This window comes from Peromyscus maniculatus, chromosome 1 (genome assembly GCF_049852395.1).
Source record: "Peromyscus maniculatus bairdii isolate BWxNUB_F1_BW_parent chromosome 1, HU_Pman_BW_mat_3.1, whole genome shotgun sequence".
Lineage (NCBI taxonomy): Eukaryota > Metazoa > Chordata > Mammalia > Rodentia > Cricetidae > Peromyscus > Peromyscus maniculatus.
In genome coordinates, this window is record NC_134852.1 from 69,661,981 (window position 1) to 69,677,610 (window position 15,630).

Sequence of the window (15,630 nt, forward strand, 5' to 3'; positions counted from 1 at the left end):
TACCAAGACATGCCCAGTCTTCGTGCAGGTGGCAACGGGACTCTGCATAGAAATGGGAAGCAACTGGAGGACCTAAGTCTGCTCCAGGTTCGGACAGGCCCGGGATGCAGGGATGGTAAGTCCTCGCAGCACCACCAAGACCCCAGGATACTGAGCACCTGGGACAATGCATGGGAGGCTTACCTTGGGCCTCAGGCCTTCTCCTGCAGTTCACCAACACCAAGCAACTTCACTCCAGGCTCACTGTTTCAGGTGCCATGAGTCCTGGGCAAAGGAAGCTGGGCCATTCTCTCCGGACTATGGCCTTGCAGGCCACGCAATGCCACACTGTGAAGACATCAAAGCACATGCCAACATTACAGTGGGAAGCGGGCAACTGGCTCTGGGATGGATGGGTGGGCCTGGCTCGTCTCAATGGGCAGATCAGATCACATCTGCCCTCTCACCACTCCTGTTCTGCCCTCACCCTCCAGCATGCCATGCCACATCTGTGCCAGGTTTCCACCAGGGTCTCAGAGCTTGTCCTTGCCCTGGTTCCCGCCCTCCCTCCGTGCCCTTTCAGATCTCCTTGGACCCTCTCTGAAATCAAATCACCAGTGTTGGCCTGACCTACACATCAAGGAGCTTCAATGCAGGCAAGCAGACTCTTCCCGAAAAAAGAAAAAAAAAAAACCCAAGGGCCATCTCTGAGCACCTCAATCCTCTAACACTCTGCACTGGGGTCATTAAACAGGGCAAGCTCTACTTGCTGTCTCAAGCTCAAGCTGCTGAGGACGCAGCTCTGGCCATGCTCACTAGCCAACCCAAGCCTCCCGCCTCCCATCAAATCATCTCTGACAACCAGGTGGGAAACGCTACCCAGGAATTCTGCATCCTTCTCCTGCTAGAAATGCTAGATCCCGAGGTCAAACCGCCTAAAGTCTCCTCTGAGGACTTCACCACAGGCAATGGCAGGCACTCTGGTTCAACCAGATCTCCTCTCTCACTCTCTCTCTGCCCCCTTCTGTCTCTTTTTTTTGTCTCTTTCTCTTTCTCCTGATTTCCTCTCTGTCTCTGCCCCTGTCTCTGGATTGATGCCACCCTCTGTCAGTCTGTCTTCATGGGACAGACCGTGTTCAAGAGCGCTGCCATTTTTGACTGCAAGCAAGAACACTGCATCAACACACTGTACCTTATGTGGGACGCCAAGGGCTAGCCAGAGAGCATGGCACCTCCCAAGACAAGTTGCAACACACAAGGTCTCCAGTGACCAGAAATGCATGCACCCTTGCAAGCCAAGTCGCTTGGGCACCCTCCACTGCCCATGAGCAGAGCTCTCAAGACAGTCTTGATCTACAGCCTGGGCCCCACAGTGCAATTCCTACGAGGAAGGGATCCCTAGCCGGCCTCCAAACAGGCCTTCCTGGAAGTATCACACCCTGCTGAAGACCACTCCGCAAAATAGGTGTCTTTCCTAGCTTTGAGATAGGCTTGAGCCAAGACGGGTGCTCCACTACCATGGGTGGAAGAAAAGCACTCTCACACCTGTCTCCTCCACCAGGAGGCCAGCAGTCTGACCTTAGCGCTCCCCGGTCAACCTAGTCCACCAAAGGCCTCCAGCGTGCAGATTTCTACACAGGTCAGCACGCCTGTTTCAGGTGGGTGTCCCAAGCTAGCATATTTCTAGAGTGCCTACAAGTGAGCCCAAGGTCCAGGGTCCCATGTCTAGCTGTCAGTCTGGCTTGGGAGAGTGGGGATGGCTGCTTGCTTGCCAGCACGCCCCATATATTCGCTTTTCCCCATGCCCCTGATGGCTAGCAGAGTGGGGGAAAGATCAAGCCCATGGCAAGAGAGTCTGGCTACTGCTGGAGGGGGGCAGGAGCAGCGGAGTGGTTCTCAGGCCTGTGTCTGACTCCCAGAGGACTTGTGTGAGCCAAGGTGCCAGACCTCAGTTTCGATGGAGCAGCGGTCCTGAGTTTTCACTCATTTTGTTCAGCTTTTCCAAGGAATGTTTGACTGGAAATCATCATCGATCCAAGCAGGCTGGAGTGCCCTGGCAGAGGGATTTTCAGGGCACTCAGGACAGGGTGGGTGTTGGGGAGTGCGAGAAATACCAAGACATGCCCCGTCTTTGTGCAGGTGGCAACGGGACTCTGCATAGAAATGGGAAGCAACTGGAGGACCTAAGTCTGCTCCAGGTGCGGACAGGCCCGGGATGCAGGGATGGTAAGTCCTCGCAGCACCACCAAGACCCCAGGATCCTGAGCACCTGGGACAAGACATGGGAGGCTCACCTTGGGCCTCAGGCCTTCTCTTGCAGGTCACCAACACCAAGCAACTTCACTTGAGGCTCACTGTTTCAGGTGCCATGAGTCCTGGGCAAAGGAAGCTGGGCCATTCTCTCCGCACTATGGCCTTGCAGGCCACGCAATGCCACACTGTGAAGACATCAAAGCACATGCCAACATTACAGTGGGAAGCGGGCAACTGGCTCTGGGATGGATGGGTGGGCCTGGCTTGTCTCAATGGGCAGATCAGATCACATCTGCCCTCTCACCACTCCTGCTCTGCCCTCACCCTCCAGCATGCCATGCCACATCGGTGCCAGGTTTCCACCAGGGTCTCAGAGCTTGTCCTTGCCCTGGTTCCCTCCCTCCCTCCGTGCCCTTTCAGATCTTCTTGGACCCTCTCTGCAATCAAACCACCAGTGTTGGCCTGACCTACACATCAAGGAGCTTCAATGCAGGCAAGCAGACTCTTCCCGAAAAAAGAAAAAAAAACCCAGGGCCATCTCTGAGCACCTCAATCCTCTAACACTGTGCACTGGGGTCATTAAACAGGGCAAGCTCTACTTGCTGTCTCAAGCTCAAGCTGCTGAGGACGCAGCTCTGGCCATGCTCACTAGCAACCCAAGCCTCCCGCCTCCCATCAAATCATCTCTGACAACCAGGTGGGAAACGCTACCTCGGAATTCTGCATCCTTCTCCTGCTAGAAATGCTAGATCCCGAGGTCAAACCGCCTAAAGTCTCCTCTGAGGACTTCACCACAGGCAATGGCAGGCACTCTTGCTCAACCAGATCTCCTCTCTCACTCTCTCTCTGCCCCCTTCTCTCTCTTTGTGTCTTTCTCTTTCTCCTGATTTCTCTCTCTGTCTCTGCCCCTGTCTCTGGATTGATGCCACCCTCTGTCAGTCTGTCTTCATGGGACAGACCGTGTTCAAGAGCGCTGCCATTTTTGACTGCAAGCGAGAACACTGCATCAACACACTGTACCTTATGTGCGACGCCAAGGGCTAGCCAGAGAGCATGGCACCTCCCAAGACAAGTTGCAACACACAAGGTCTCCAGTGACCAGAAATGCATGCACTCTTGCAAGCCAAGTCTCTTGGGCACCCTCCACTGCCCATGAGCAGAGCTCTCAAGGTAGTCTTGATCTACAGCCTGGGCCCCAGAGTGCAATTCCTACGAGGAAGGGATCCCTAGCCGGCCTCCAAACTGGCCTTCCTGGAAGTATCACACCCTGCTGAAGACCACTCCGCAAAATAGGTGTCTTTCCTAGCTTTGAGATAGGCTTGAGCCAAGACGGGTGCTCCACTACCATGGGTGGAAGAAAAGCACTCTCACACCTGTCTCCTCCACCAGGAGGCCAGCAGTCTGACCTTAGCGCTCCCCGGTCAACCTAGTCCACCAAAGGCCTCCAGCGTGCAGATTTCTACACAGGTCAGCACGCCTGTTTCAGGTGGGTGTCCCAAGCTAGCATATTTCTAGAGTGCCTACAAGAGAGCCCAAGGTCCAGGATCCCATGTCTAGCTGTCAGTCTGGCTTGGGAGAGTGGGGATGGCTGCTTGCTTGCCAGCACGCCCCAAATATTCTCTTTTCCCCATGCCCCTGATGGCTAGCAGAGTGGGGGAAAGATCAAGCCCATGGCAAGAGAGTCTGGCTACTGCTGGAGGGGGGCAGGAGCAGCGGAGTATTTCTCAGGCCTGTGTCTGACTCCCAGAGGACTTGGGGGAGCCAAGGTGCCGGACCTCAGTTTCGATGAGAGCGGCGGTACTGAGTTTTCACTCATTTTGTTCAGCTTTTCCAAGGAATGTTTGACTGGAAATCATCATCGATCCAAGCACGCTGGAGTGCCCTGGCACAGGGATTTTCAGGGCACTCAGGACAGGGTGGGTGTTGGGGAGTGCGAGAAATACCAAGACATGCCCAGGCTTCGTGCAGGTGGCAACGGGACTCTGCATAGAAATGGGAAGCAACTGGAGGACCTAAGTCTGCTCCAGGTGCGGACAGGCCCGGGATGCAGGGATGGTAAGTCCTCGCAGCACCACCAAGACCCCAGGATACTGAGCACCTGGGACAATGCATGGGAGGCTTACCTTGGGCCTCAGGCCTTCTCCTGCAGTTCACCAACACCAAGCAACTTCACTCCAGGCTCACTGTTTCAGGTGCCATGAGTCCTGGGCAAAGGAAGCTGGGCCATTCTCTCCGCACTATGGCCTTGCAGGCCACGCAATGCCACACTGTGAAGACATCAAAGCACATGCCAACATTACAGTGGGAAGCGGGCAACTGGCTCTGGGATGGATGGGTGGGCCTGGCTCATCTCAATGGGCAGATCAGATCACATCTGCCCTCTCACCACTCCTGCTCTGCCCTCACCCTCCAGCATACCATGCCACATCGGTGCCAGGTTTCCACCAGGGTCTCAGAGCTTGTCCTTGCCCTGGTTCCCTCCCTCCCTCCGTGCCCTTTCAGATCTCCTTGGACCCTCTCTGCAATCAAACCACCAGTGTCGGCCTGACCTACACATCAAGGAGCTGCAATGCAGGCAAGCAGACTCTTTCCGAAAAAAGAAAATAAAAAAAACCCAGGGCAATCTCTGAGCACCTCAATCCCCTAACACTGTGCACTGGGGTCATTAAACAGGGCAAGCTCTACTTGCTGTCTCAAGCTCAAGCTGTGAGGACGCAGTTCTGGCCATGCTCACTAGCCAACCCAAGCCTCCCGCCTCCCATCAAATCATCTCTGACAACCAGGTGGGCAAAGCGACCCCCGGAATTCTGCATCCTTCTCCTGCTAGAAATGCTGAGATCCCGAGGTCAAACCTCCTAAAGTCTCCTCTGAGGACTTCACCACAGGCAATGGCAGGCACTCTGGCTCAACCAGATCTCCTCTCTCACTCTCTCTCGCCTACTTCTGTCTCTTTTTTTGTCTCTTTCTCTTTCTCCTGATTTCTCTCTCTGTCTCTGCCCCTGTCTCTGGATTGATGCCACCCTCTGTCAGTCTGTCTTCATGGGACAGACCGTGTTCAAGAGCGCTGCCATTTTTGACTGCAAGCGAGAACACTGCATCAACACACTGTACCTTATGTGGGACGCCAAGGGCTAGCCAGAGAGCATGGCACCTCCCAGGACAAGTTGCAACACACAAGGTCTCCAGTGACCAGAAATGCATGCACCCTTGCAAGCCAAGTCGCTTGGGCACCCTCCACTGCCCATGAGCAGAGCTCTCAAGGCAGTCTTGATCTATAGCCTGGGCCCCACAGTGCAATTCCTACGAGGAAGGGATCCCTAGCCGGCCTCCAAACAGGCCTTCCTGAAAGAATCACACCCTGCTGAAGACCACTCCGCAAAATAGGTGTCTTTCCTAGCTTTGAGATAGGCTTGAGCCAAGACGGGTGCTCCACTACCATGGGTGGAAGAAAAGCACTCTCACACCTGTCTCCTCCACCAGGAGGCCAGCAGTCTGACCTTAGCGCTCCCCGGTCAACCTAGTAAACCAAAGGCCTCCAGCGTGCAGATTTCTACACAGGTCAGCACGCCTGTTTCAGGTGGGTGTCCCAAGCTAGCATATTTCTAGAGTGCCTACAAGAGAGCCCAAGGTCCAGGGTCCCATGTCTAGCTATCACTCTGGCTTGGGAGAGTGGGGATGGCTGCTTGCTTGCCAGCACGCCCCAAATATTCTCTTTTCCCCATGCCCCTGATGGCTAGCAGAGTGGGGGAAAGATCAAGCCCATGGCAAGAGAGTGTGGCTACTGCTGGAGGGGGGCAGGAGCAGCGGAGTGGTTCTCAGGCCTGTGTCTGACTCCCAGAGGACTTGGGTGAGCCAAGGTGCCGGACCTCAGTTTCGATGAGAGCGGCGGTACTGAGTTTTCACTCATTTTGTTCAGCTTTTCCAAGGAATGTTTGACTGGAAATCATCATCGATCCAAGCACGCTGGAGTGCCCTGGCACAGGGATTTTCAGGGCACTCAGGACAGGGTGGGTGTTGGGGAGTGTGAGAAATACCAAGACATGCCCCGTCTTTGTGCAGGTGGCAACGGGTCTCTGCATAGAAATGGGAAGCAACTTGAGGACCTAAGTCTGCTCCAGGTGTGGACAGGCCCGGGATGCAGGGATGGTAAGTCCTCGCAGCACCACCAAGACCCCAGGATCCGGAGCACCTGGGACAAGGCATGGGAGGCTTACCTTGGGCCTCAGGCCTTCTCCTGCAGGTCACCAACACCAAGCAACTTCACTTGAGGCTCACTGTTTCAGGTGCCATGAGTCCTGGGCAAAGGAAGCTGGGCCATTCTCTCCGCAATATGGCCTTGCAGGCCACGCAATGCCACACTGTGAAGACATCAAAGCACATGCCAACATTACAGTGGGAAGCGGGCAACTGGCTCTGGGATGGATGGGTGGGCCTGGCTTGTCTCAATGGGCAGATCAGATCACATCTGCCCTCTCACCACTCCTGCTCTGCCCTCACCCTCCAGCATGCCATGCCACATCGGTGCCAGGTTTCCACCAGGGTCTCAGAGCTTGTCCTTGCCCTGGTTCCCTCCCTCCCTCCGTGCCCTTTCAGATCTTCTTGGACCCTCTCTGCAATCAAACCACCAGTGTTGGCCTGACCTACACATCAAGGAGCTTCAATGCAGGCAAGCAGACTCTTCCCGAAAAAAGAAAAAAAAACCCAGGGCCATCTCTGAGCACCTCAATCCTCTAACACTGTGCACTGGGGTCATTAAACAGGGCAAGCTCTACTTGCTGTCTCAAGCTCAAGCTGCTGAGGACGCAGCTCTGGCCATGCTCACTAGCAACCCAAGCCTCCCGCCTCCCATCAAATCATCTCTGACAACCAGGTGGGAAACGCTACCTCGGAATTCTGCATCCTTCTCCTGCTAGAAATGCTAGATCCCGAGGTCAAACCGCCTAAAGTCTCCTCTGAGGACTTCACCACAGGCAATGGCAGGCACTCTGGCTCAAACAGATCTCCTCTCTCACTCTCTCTCTGCCCCCTTCTCTCTCTTTTTTTGTGTCTTTCTCTTTCTCCTGATTTCTCTCTCTGTCTCTGCCCCTGTCTCTGGATTGATGCCACCCTCTGTCAGTCTGTCTTCATGGGACAGACCGTGTTCAAGAGCACTGCCATTTTTGACTGCAAGCGAGAACACTGCATCAACACACTGTACCTTATGTGGGACGCCAAGGGCTAGCCAGAGAGCATGGCACCTCCCAAGACAAGTTGCAACACACAAGGTCTCCAGTGACCAGAAATGCATGCACCCTTGCAAGCCAAGTCTCTTGGGCACCCTCCACTGCCCATGAGCAGAGCTCTCAAGGTAGTCTTGATCTACAGCCTGGGCCCCAGAGTGCAATTCCTACGAGGAAGGGATCCCTAGCCGGCCTCCAAACTGGCCTTCCTGGAAGTATCACACCCTGCTGAAGACCACTCCGCAAAATAGGTGTCTTTCCTAGTTTGAGATAGGCTTGAGCCAAGACGGGTGCTCCACTACCATGGGTGGAAGAAAAGCACTCTCACACCTGTCTCCTCCACCAGGAGGCCAGCAGTCTGACCTTAGCGCTCCCCGGTCAACCTAGTCCACCAAAGGCCTCCAGCGTGCAGATTTCTACACAGGTCAGCACGCCTGTTTCAGGTGGGTGTCCCAAGCTAGCATATTTCTAGAGTGCCTACAAGAGAGCCCAAGGTCCAGGGTCCCATGTCTAGCTGTCACTCTGGCTTGGGAGAGTGGGGATGGCTGCTTGCTTGCCAGCACGCCCCAAATATTCTCTTTTCCCCATGCCCCTGATGGCTAGCAGAGTGGGGGAAAGATCAAGCCCATGGCAAGAGAGTCTGGCTACTGCTGGGGGGGGGCAGGAGCAGCGGAGTGGTTCTCAGGCCTGTGTCTGACTCCCAGAGGACTTGGGGGAGCCAAGGTGCCGGACCTCAGTTTCGATGAGAGCGGCGGTACTGAGTTTTCACTCATTTTGTTCAGCTTTTCCAAGGAATGTTTGACTGGAAATCATCATCGATCCAAGCACGCTGGAGTGCCCTGGCACAGGGATTTTCAGGGCACTCAGGACAGGGTGGGTGTTGGGGAGTGCGAGAAATACCAAGACATGCCCAGTCTTTGTGCAGGTGGCAACGGGACTCTGCATAGAAAAGGGAAGCAACTGGAGGACCTAAGTCTGCTCCAGGTGCGGACAGGCCCGGGATGCAGGGATGGTAAGTCCTCGCAGCACCACCAAGACCCCAGGATACTGAGAACCTGGGACAATGCATGGGAGGCTTACCTTGGGCCTCAGGCCTTCTCCTGCAGGTCACCAACACCAAGCAACTTCACTCCAGGCTCACTGTTTCAGGTGCCATGAGTCCTGGGCAAAGGAAGCTGGGCCATTCTCTCCGCACTATGGCCTTGCAGGCCACACAATGCCACACTGTGAAGACATCAAAGCACATGCCAACATTACAGTGGGAAGCGGGCAACTGGCTCTGGGATGGATGGGTGGGCCTGGCTCATCTCAATGGGCAGATCAGATCACATCTGCCCTCTCACCACTCCTGCTCTGCCCTCACCCTCCAGCATGCCATGCCACATCAGTGCCAGGTTTCCACCAGGGTCTCAGAGCTTGTCCTTGCCCTGGTTCCCTCCATCCCTCCGTGCCCTTTCAGATCTCCTTGGACCCTCTCTGCAATCAAACCACCAGTGTCGGCCTGACCTACACATCAAGGAGCTGCAATGCAGGCAAGCAGACTCTTTCCGAAAAAAGAAAATAAAGAAAACCCAGGGCAATCTCTGAGCACCTCAATCCCCTAACACTGTGCACTGGGGTCATTAAACAGGGCAAGCTCTACTTGCTGTCTCAAGCTCAAGCTGTGAGGACGCAGTTCTGGCCATGCTCACTAGCCAACCCAAGCCTCCCGCCTCCCATCAAATCATCTCTGACAACCAGGTGGGCAAAGCGACCCCCGGAATTCTGCATCCTTCTCCTGCTAGAAATGCTGAGATCCCGAGGTCAAACCTCCTAAAGTCTCCTCTGAGGACTTCACCACAGGCAATGGCAGGCACTCTGGCTCAACCAGATCTCCTCTCTCACTCTCTCTCGCCTACTTCTGTCTCTTTTTTTGTCTCTTTCTCTTTCTCCTGATTTCTCTCTCTGTCTCTGCCCCTGTCTCTGGATTGATGCCACCCTCTGTCAGTCTGTCTTCATGGGACAGACCGTGTTCAAGAGCGCTGCCATTTTTGACTGCAAGCGAGAACACTGCATCAACACACTTTAACTTATGAGGGGGGCCAAGGGCTAGACAGAGAGCATGGCACCTCCCAAGACAAGTTGCAACACACAAGGTCTCCAGTGACCCGAAATGCATGCACCCTTGCAAGCCAAGTCGCTTGGGCACCCTCCACTGCCCATGAGCAGAGCTCTCAAGGCAGTCTTGATCTATAGCCTGGGCCCCAGAGTGCAATTCCTACGAGGAAGGGATCCCTAGCCGGCCTCCAAACAGGCCTTCCTGGAAGAATCACACCCTGCTGAAGACCACTCCGCAAAATAGGTGTCTTTCCTAGCTTTGAGATAGGCTTGAGCCAAGACGGGTGCTCCACTACCATGGGTGGAAGAAAAGCACTCTCACACCTGTCTCCTCCACCAGGAGGCCAGCAGTCTGACCTTAGCGCTCCCCGGTCAACCTAGTAAACCAAAGGCCTCCAGCGTGCAGATTTCTACACAGGTCAGCACGCCTGTTTCAGGTGGGTGTCCCAAGCTAGCATATTTCTAGAGTGCCTACAAGAGAGCCCAAGGTCCAGGGTCCCATGTCTAGCTGTCAGTCTGGCTTGGGAGAGTGGGGATGGCTGCTTGCTTGCCAGCACGCCCCAAATATTCTCTTTTCCCCATGCCCCTGATGGCTAGCAGAGTGGGGGAAAGATCAAGCCCATGGCAAGAGAGTCGGGCTACTGCTGGAGGGGGGCAGGAGCAGCGGAGTGGTTCTCAGGCCTGTGTCTGACTCCCAGAGGACTTGGGTGAGCCAAGGTGCCGGACCTCAGTTTCGATGAGAGCGGCGGTCCTGAGTTTTCACTCATTTTGTTCAGCTTTTCCAAGGAATGTTTGACTGGAAATCATCATCGATCCAAGCACGCTGGAGTGCCCTGGCACAGGGATTTTCAGGGCACTCAGGACAGGGTGGGTGTTGGGGAGTGCGAGAAATACCAAGACATGCCCAGTCTTTGTGCAGGTGGCAACGGGACTCTGCATAGAAAAGGGAAGCAACTGGAGGACCTAAGTCTGCTCCAGGTGCGGACAGGCCCGGGATGCAGGGATGGTAAGTCCTCGCAGCACCACCAAGACCCCAGGATACTGAGAACCTGGGACAATGCATGGGAGGCTTACCTTGGGCCTCAGGCCTTCTCCTGCAGGTCACCAACACCAAGCAACTTCACTCCAGGCTCACTGTTTCAGGTGCCATGAGTCCTGGGCAAAGGAAGCTGGGCCATTCTCTCCGCACTATGGCCTTGCAGGCCACACAATGCCACACTGTGAAGACATCAAAGCACATGCCAACATTACAGTGGGAAGCGGGCAACTGGCTCTGGGATGGATGGGTGGGCCTGGCTCATCTCAATGGGCAGATCAGATCACATCTGCCCTCTCACCACTCCTGCTCTGCCCTCACCCTCCAGCATGCCATGCCACATCAGTGCCAGGTTTCCACCAGGGTCTCAGAGCTTGTCCTTGCCCTGGTTCCCTCCATCCCTCCGTGCCCTTTCAGATCTCCTTGGACCCTCTCTGCAATCAAACCACCAGTGTCGGCCTGACCTACACATCAAGGAGCTGCAATGCAGGCAAGCAGACTCTTTCCGAAAAAAGAAAATAAAGAAAACCCAGGGCAATCTCTGAGCACCTCAATCCCCTAACACTGTGCACTGGGGTCATTAAACAGGGCAAGCTCTACTTGCTGTCTCAAGCTCAAGCTGTGAGGACGCAGTTCTGGCCATGCTCACTAGCCAACCCAAGCCTCCCGCCTCCCATCAAATCATCTCTGACAACCAGGTGGGCAAAGCGACCCCCGGAATTCTGCATCCTTCTCCTGCTAGAAATGCTGAGATCCCGAGGTCAAACCTCCTAAAGTCTCCTCTGAGGACTTCACCACAGGCAATGGCAGGCACTCTGGCTCAACCAGATCTCCTCTCTCACTCTCTCTCGCCTACTTCTGTCTCTTTTTTTGTCTCTTTCTCTTTCTCCTGATTTCTCTCTCTGTCTCTGCCCCTGTCTCTGGATTGATGCCACCCTCTGTCAGTCTGTCTTCATGGGACAGACCGTGTTCAAGAGCGCTGCCATTTTTGACTGCAAGCGAGAACACTGCATCAACACACTTTAACTTATGAGGGGGGCCAAGGGCTAGACAGAGAGCATGGCACCTCCCAAGACAAGTTGCAACACACAAGGTCTCCAGTGACCCGAAATGCATGCACCCTTGCAAGCCAAGTCGCTTGGGCACCCTCCACTGCCCATGAGCAGAGCTCTCAAGGCAGTCTTGATCTATAGCCTGGGCCCCAGAGTGCAATTCCTACGAGGAAGGGATCCCTAGCCGGCCTCCAAACAGGCCTTCCTGGAAGAATCACACCCTGCTGAAGACCACTCCGCAAAATAGGTGTCTTTCCTAGCTTTGAGATAGGCTTGAGCCAAGACGGGTGCTCCACTACCATGGGTGGAAGAAAAGCACTCTCACACCTGTCTCCTCCACCAGGAGGCCAGCAGTCTGACCTTAGCGCTCCCCGGTCAACCTAGTAAACCAAAGGCCTCCAGCGTGCAGATTTCTACACAGGTCAGCACGCCTGTTTCAGGTGGGTGTCCCAAGCTAGCATATTTCTAGAGTGCCTACAAGAGAGCCCAAGGTCCAGGGTCCCATGTCTAGCTGTCAGTCTGGCTTGGGAGAGTGGGGATGGCTGCTTGCTTGCCAGCACGCCCCAAATATTCTCTTTTCCCCATGCCCCTGATGGCTAGCAGAGTGGGGGAAAGATCAAGCCCATGGCAAGAGAGTCGGGCTACTGCTGGAGGGGGGCAGGAGCAGCGGAGTGGTTCTCAGGCCTGTGTCTGACTCCCAGAGGACTTGGGTGAGCCAAGGTGCCGGACCTCAGTTTCGATGAGAGCGGCGGTCCTGAGTTTTCACTCATTTTGTTCAGCTTTTCCAAGGAATGTTTGACTGGAAATCATCATCGATCCAAGCACGCTGGAGTGCCCTGGCACAGGGATTTTCAGGGCACTCAGGACAGGGTGGGTGTTGGGGAGTGCGAGAAATACCAAGACATGCCCCGTCTTTGTGCAGGTGGCAACGGGTCTCTGCATAGAAATGGGAAGCAACTTGAGGACCTAAGTCTGCTCCAGGTGCGGACAGGCCCGGGATGCAGGGATGGTAAGTCCTCGCAGCACCACCAAGACCCCAGGATCCTGAGCACCTGGGACAAGGCATGGGAGGCTTACCTTGGGCCTCAGGCCTTCTCCTGCAGGTCACCAACACCAAGCAACTTCACTCGAGGCTCACTGTTTCAGGTTTCATGAGTCCTGGGCAAAGGAAGCTGGGCCATTCTCTCCGCACTATGGCCTTGCAGGCCACGCAATGCCACACTGTGAAGACATCAAAGCACATGCCAACATTACAGTGGGAAGCGGGCAACTGGCTCTGGGATGGATGGGTGGGCCTGGCTCATCTCAATGGGCAGATCAGATCACATCTGCCCTCTCACCACTCCTGCTCTGCCCTCACCCTCCAGCATGCCATGCCACATCGGTGCCAGGTTTCCACCAGGGTCTCAGAGCTTGTCCTTGCCCTGGTTCCCTCCCTCCCTCCGTGCCCTTTCAGATCTCCTTGGACCCTCTCTGCAATCAAACCACCAGTGTCGGCCTGACCTACACATCAAGGAGCTGCAATGCAGGCAAGCAGACTCTTTCCGAAAAAAGAAAATAAAAAAAACCCAGGGCAATCTCTGAGCACCTCAATCCCCTAACACTGTGCACTGGGGTCATTAAACAGGGCAAGCTCTACTTGCTGTCTCAAGCTCAAGCTGTGAGGATGCAGTTCTGGCCATGCTCACTAGCCAACCCAAGCCTCCCGCCTCCCATCAAATCATCTCTGACAACCAGGTGGGCAAAGCGACCCCCGGAATTCTGCATCCTTCTCCTGCTAGAAATGCTGAGATCCCGAGGTCAAACCTCCTAAAGTCTCCTCTGAGGACTTCACCACAGGCAATGGCAGGCACTCTGGCTCAACCAGATCTCCTCTCTCACTCTCTCTCGCCTACTTCTGTCTCTTTTTTTGTCTCTTTCTCTTTCTCCTGATTTCTCTCTCTGTCTCTGCCCCTGTCTCTGGATTGATGCCACCCTCTGTCAGTCTGTCTTCATGGGACAGACCGTGTTCAAGAGCGCTGCCATTTTTGACTGCAAGCGAGAACACTGCATCAACACACTTTAACTTATGAGGGGTCCAAGGGCTAGCCAGAGAGCATGGCACCTCCCAAGACAAGTTGCAACACAAAAGGTCTCCAGTGACCAGAAATGCATGCACCCTTGCAAGCCAAGTCGCTTGGGCACCCTCCACTGCCCATAAGCAGAGCTCTCAAGGCAGTCTTGATCTATAGCCTGGGCCCCAGAGTGCAATTCCTACGAGGAAGGGATCCCTAGCCGGCCTCCAAACAGGCCTTCCTGGAAGAATCACACCCTGCTGAAGACCACTCCGCAAAATAGGTGTCTTTCCTAGCTTTGAGATAGGCTTGAGCCAAGACGGGTGCTCCACTACCTTGGGTGGAAGAAAAGCACTCTCACACCTGTCTCCTCCACCAGGAGGCCAGCAGTCTGACCTTAGCGCTCCCCGGTCAACCTAGTCCACCAAAGGCCTCCAGCGTGAAGATTTCTACACAGGTCAGCACGCCTGTTTCAGGTGGGTGTCCCAAGCTAGCATATTTCTAGAGTGCCTACAAGAGAGCCCAAGGTCCAGGGTCCCATGTGTAGCTGTCAGTCTGGCTTGGGAGAGTGGGGATGGCTGCTTGCTTGCCAGCATGCCCCAGATATTCTCTTTTCCCCATGCCCCTGATGGCTAGCAGAGTGGGGGAAAGATCAAGCCCATGGCAAGAGAGTCTGGCTACTGCTGGAGGGGGGCAGGAGCAATGGAGTGGTTCTCAGGCCTGTGTCTGACTCCCAGAGGACTTGGGTGAGCAAAGGTGCCGGACCTCAGTTTTGATGAGAGCGGCGGTACTGAGTTTTCACTCATTTTGTTCAGCTTTTCCAAGGAATGTTTGACTGGAAATCATCATCGATCCAAGCACGCTGGAGTGCCCTGGCACAGGGATTTTCAGGGCACTCAGGACAGGGTGGGTGTTGGGGAGTGTGAGAAATACCAAGACATGCCCCGTCTTTGTGCAGGTGGCAACGGGTCTCTGCATGGAAATGGGAAGCAACTTGAGGACCTAAGTCTGCTCTAGGTTCGGACAGGCCCGGGAAGCAGGGATGGTAAGTCCTCGCAGCACCACCAAGACCCCAGGATCCTGAGCACCTGGGACAAGGCATGGGAGGCTTACCTTGGGCCTCAGGCCTTCTCCTGCAGGTCACCAACACCAAGCAACTTCACTCGAGGCTCACTGTTTAAGGTGCCATGAGTCCTGGGCAAAGGAAGCTGGGCCATTCTCTCCGCACTATGGCCTTGCAGGCCACGCAATGCCACACTGTGAAGACATCAAAGCACATGCCAACATTACAGTGGGAAGCGGGCAACTGGCTCTGGGATGGATGGGTGGGCCTGGCTCGTCTCAATGGGCAGATCAGATCACATCTGCCCTCTCACCACTCCTGCTCTGCCCTCACCCTCCAGCATGCCATGCCACATTGGTGCCAGGTTTCCACCAGGGTCTCAGAGCTTGTACTTGCCCTGGTTCCCTCCCTCCCTCCGTGCCCTTTCAGATCACCTTGGACCCCCTCTGCAATCAAACCACCAGTGTCGGCCTGACCTACACATCAAGGAGCTGCAATGCAGTCAAGCAGACTCTTCCCGAAAAAAGAAAAAAAAAAAACCCAGGGCCATCTCTGAGCACCTCAATTCTCTAACACTGTGCACTGGGGTCATTAAACAGGGCAAGCTCTACTTGGTGTCTCAAGTTCAAACTGCTGAGGACACAGCTCTGGCCATGCTCACTAGCCAACCCAAGCCTCCCGACTACCATCAAATCATCTCTGACAACCAGGTGGGCAACGCGACCCCCGAAATCTGCATCCTTCTCCTGCTAGAAATGCTGAGATCCCGAGGTCAAACCGCCTAAAGTCTCCTCTGAGGACTTCACCACAGGCAATGGCAGGCACTCTGGCTCAACCAGATCTCCTTTCTCACTCTCTTTCTGCCTCCTTCTGTCTC

General features: G+C 54.9%; 2 long non-coding RNA genes and 7 other non-coding genes across 9 annotated transcripts in view; all 9 read right to left on the reverse strand.

The window, feature by feature from the left end:
- Window positions 1-15,630, reverse strand: part of LOC143267106 (uncharacterized) — a 53,382-nt gene that overhangs the window by 10,249 nt on the left and 27,503 nt on the right. The window lies entirely within an intron of this gene.
- On the reverse strand, window positions 1,923-2,015 carry LOC143271597 (small nucleolar RNA SNORD116). The gene has a single exon (XR_013048818.1). It is a non-coding gene; the product is annotated as a small nucleolar RNA SNORD116 (small nucleolar RNA).
- Window positions 4,004-4,097, reverse strand: LOC143271408 (small nucleolar RNA SNORD116). The gene has a single exon (XR_013048628.1). It is a non-coding gene; the product is annotated as a small nucleolar RNA SNORD116 (small nucleolar RNA).
- On the reverse strand, window positions 6,095-6,188 carry LOC143271409 (small nucleolar RNA SNORD116). Its single transcript, XR_013048629.1, has one exon. It is a non-coding gene; the product is annotated as a small nucleolar RNA SNORD116 (small nucleolar RNA).
- On the reverse strand, window positions 6,447-12,853 carry LOC143267109 (uncharacterized). The gene is made up of 4 exons (XR_013042034.1): window positions 12,714-12,853; window positions 10,623-10,766; window positions 8,532-8,675; window positions 6,447-6,590 (listed from the first exon to the last, which is right to left on the reverse strand). It is a non-coding gene; the product is annotated as an uncharacterized LOC143267109 (long non-coding RNA).
- On the reverse strand, window positions 8,180-8,273 carry LOC143271410 (small nucleolar RNA SNORD116). The gene has a single exon (XR_013048630.1). It is a non-coding gene; the product is annotated as a small nucleolar RNA SNORD116 (small nucleolar RNA).
- On the reverse strand, window positions 10,271-10,364 carry LOC143271535 (small nucleolar RNA SNORD116). The gene has a single exon (XR_013048756.1). It is a non-coding gene; the product is annotated as a small nucleolar RNA SNORD116 (small nucleolar RNA).
- LOC143271536 (small nucleolar RNA SNORD116) lies at window positions 12,362-12,455 on the reverse strand. Its single transcript, XR_013048757.1, has one exon. It is a non-coding gene; the product is annotated as a small nucleolar RNA SNORD116 (small nucleolar RNA).
- Window positions 14,452-14,545, reverse strand: LOC143271520 (small nucleolar RNA SNORD116). Its single transcript, XR_013048742.1, has one exon. It is a non-coding gene; the product is annotated as a small nucleolar RNA SNORD116 (small nucleolar RNA).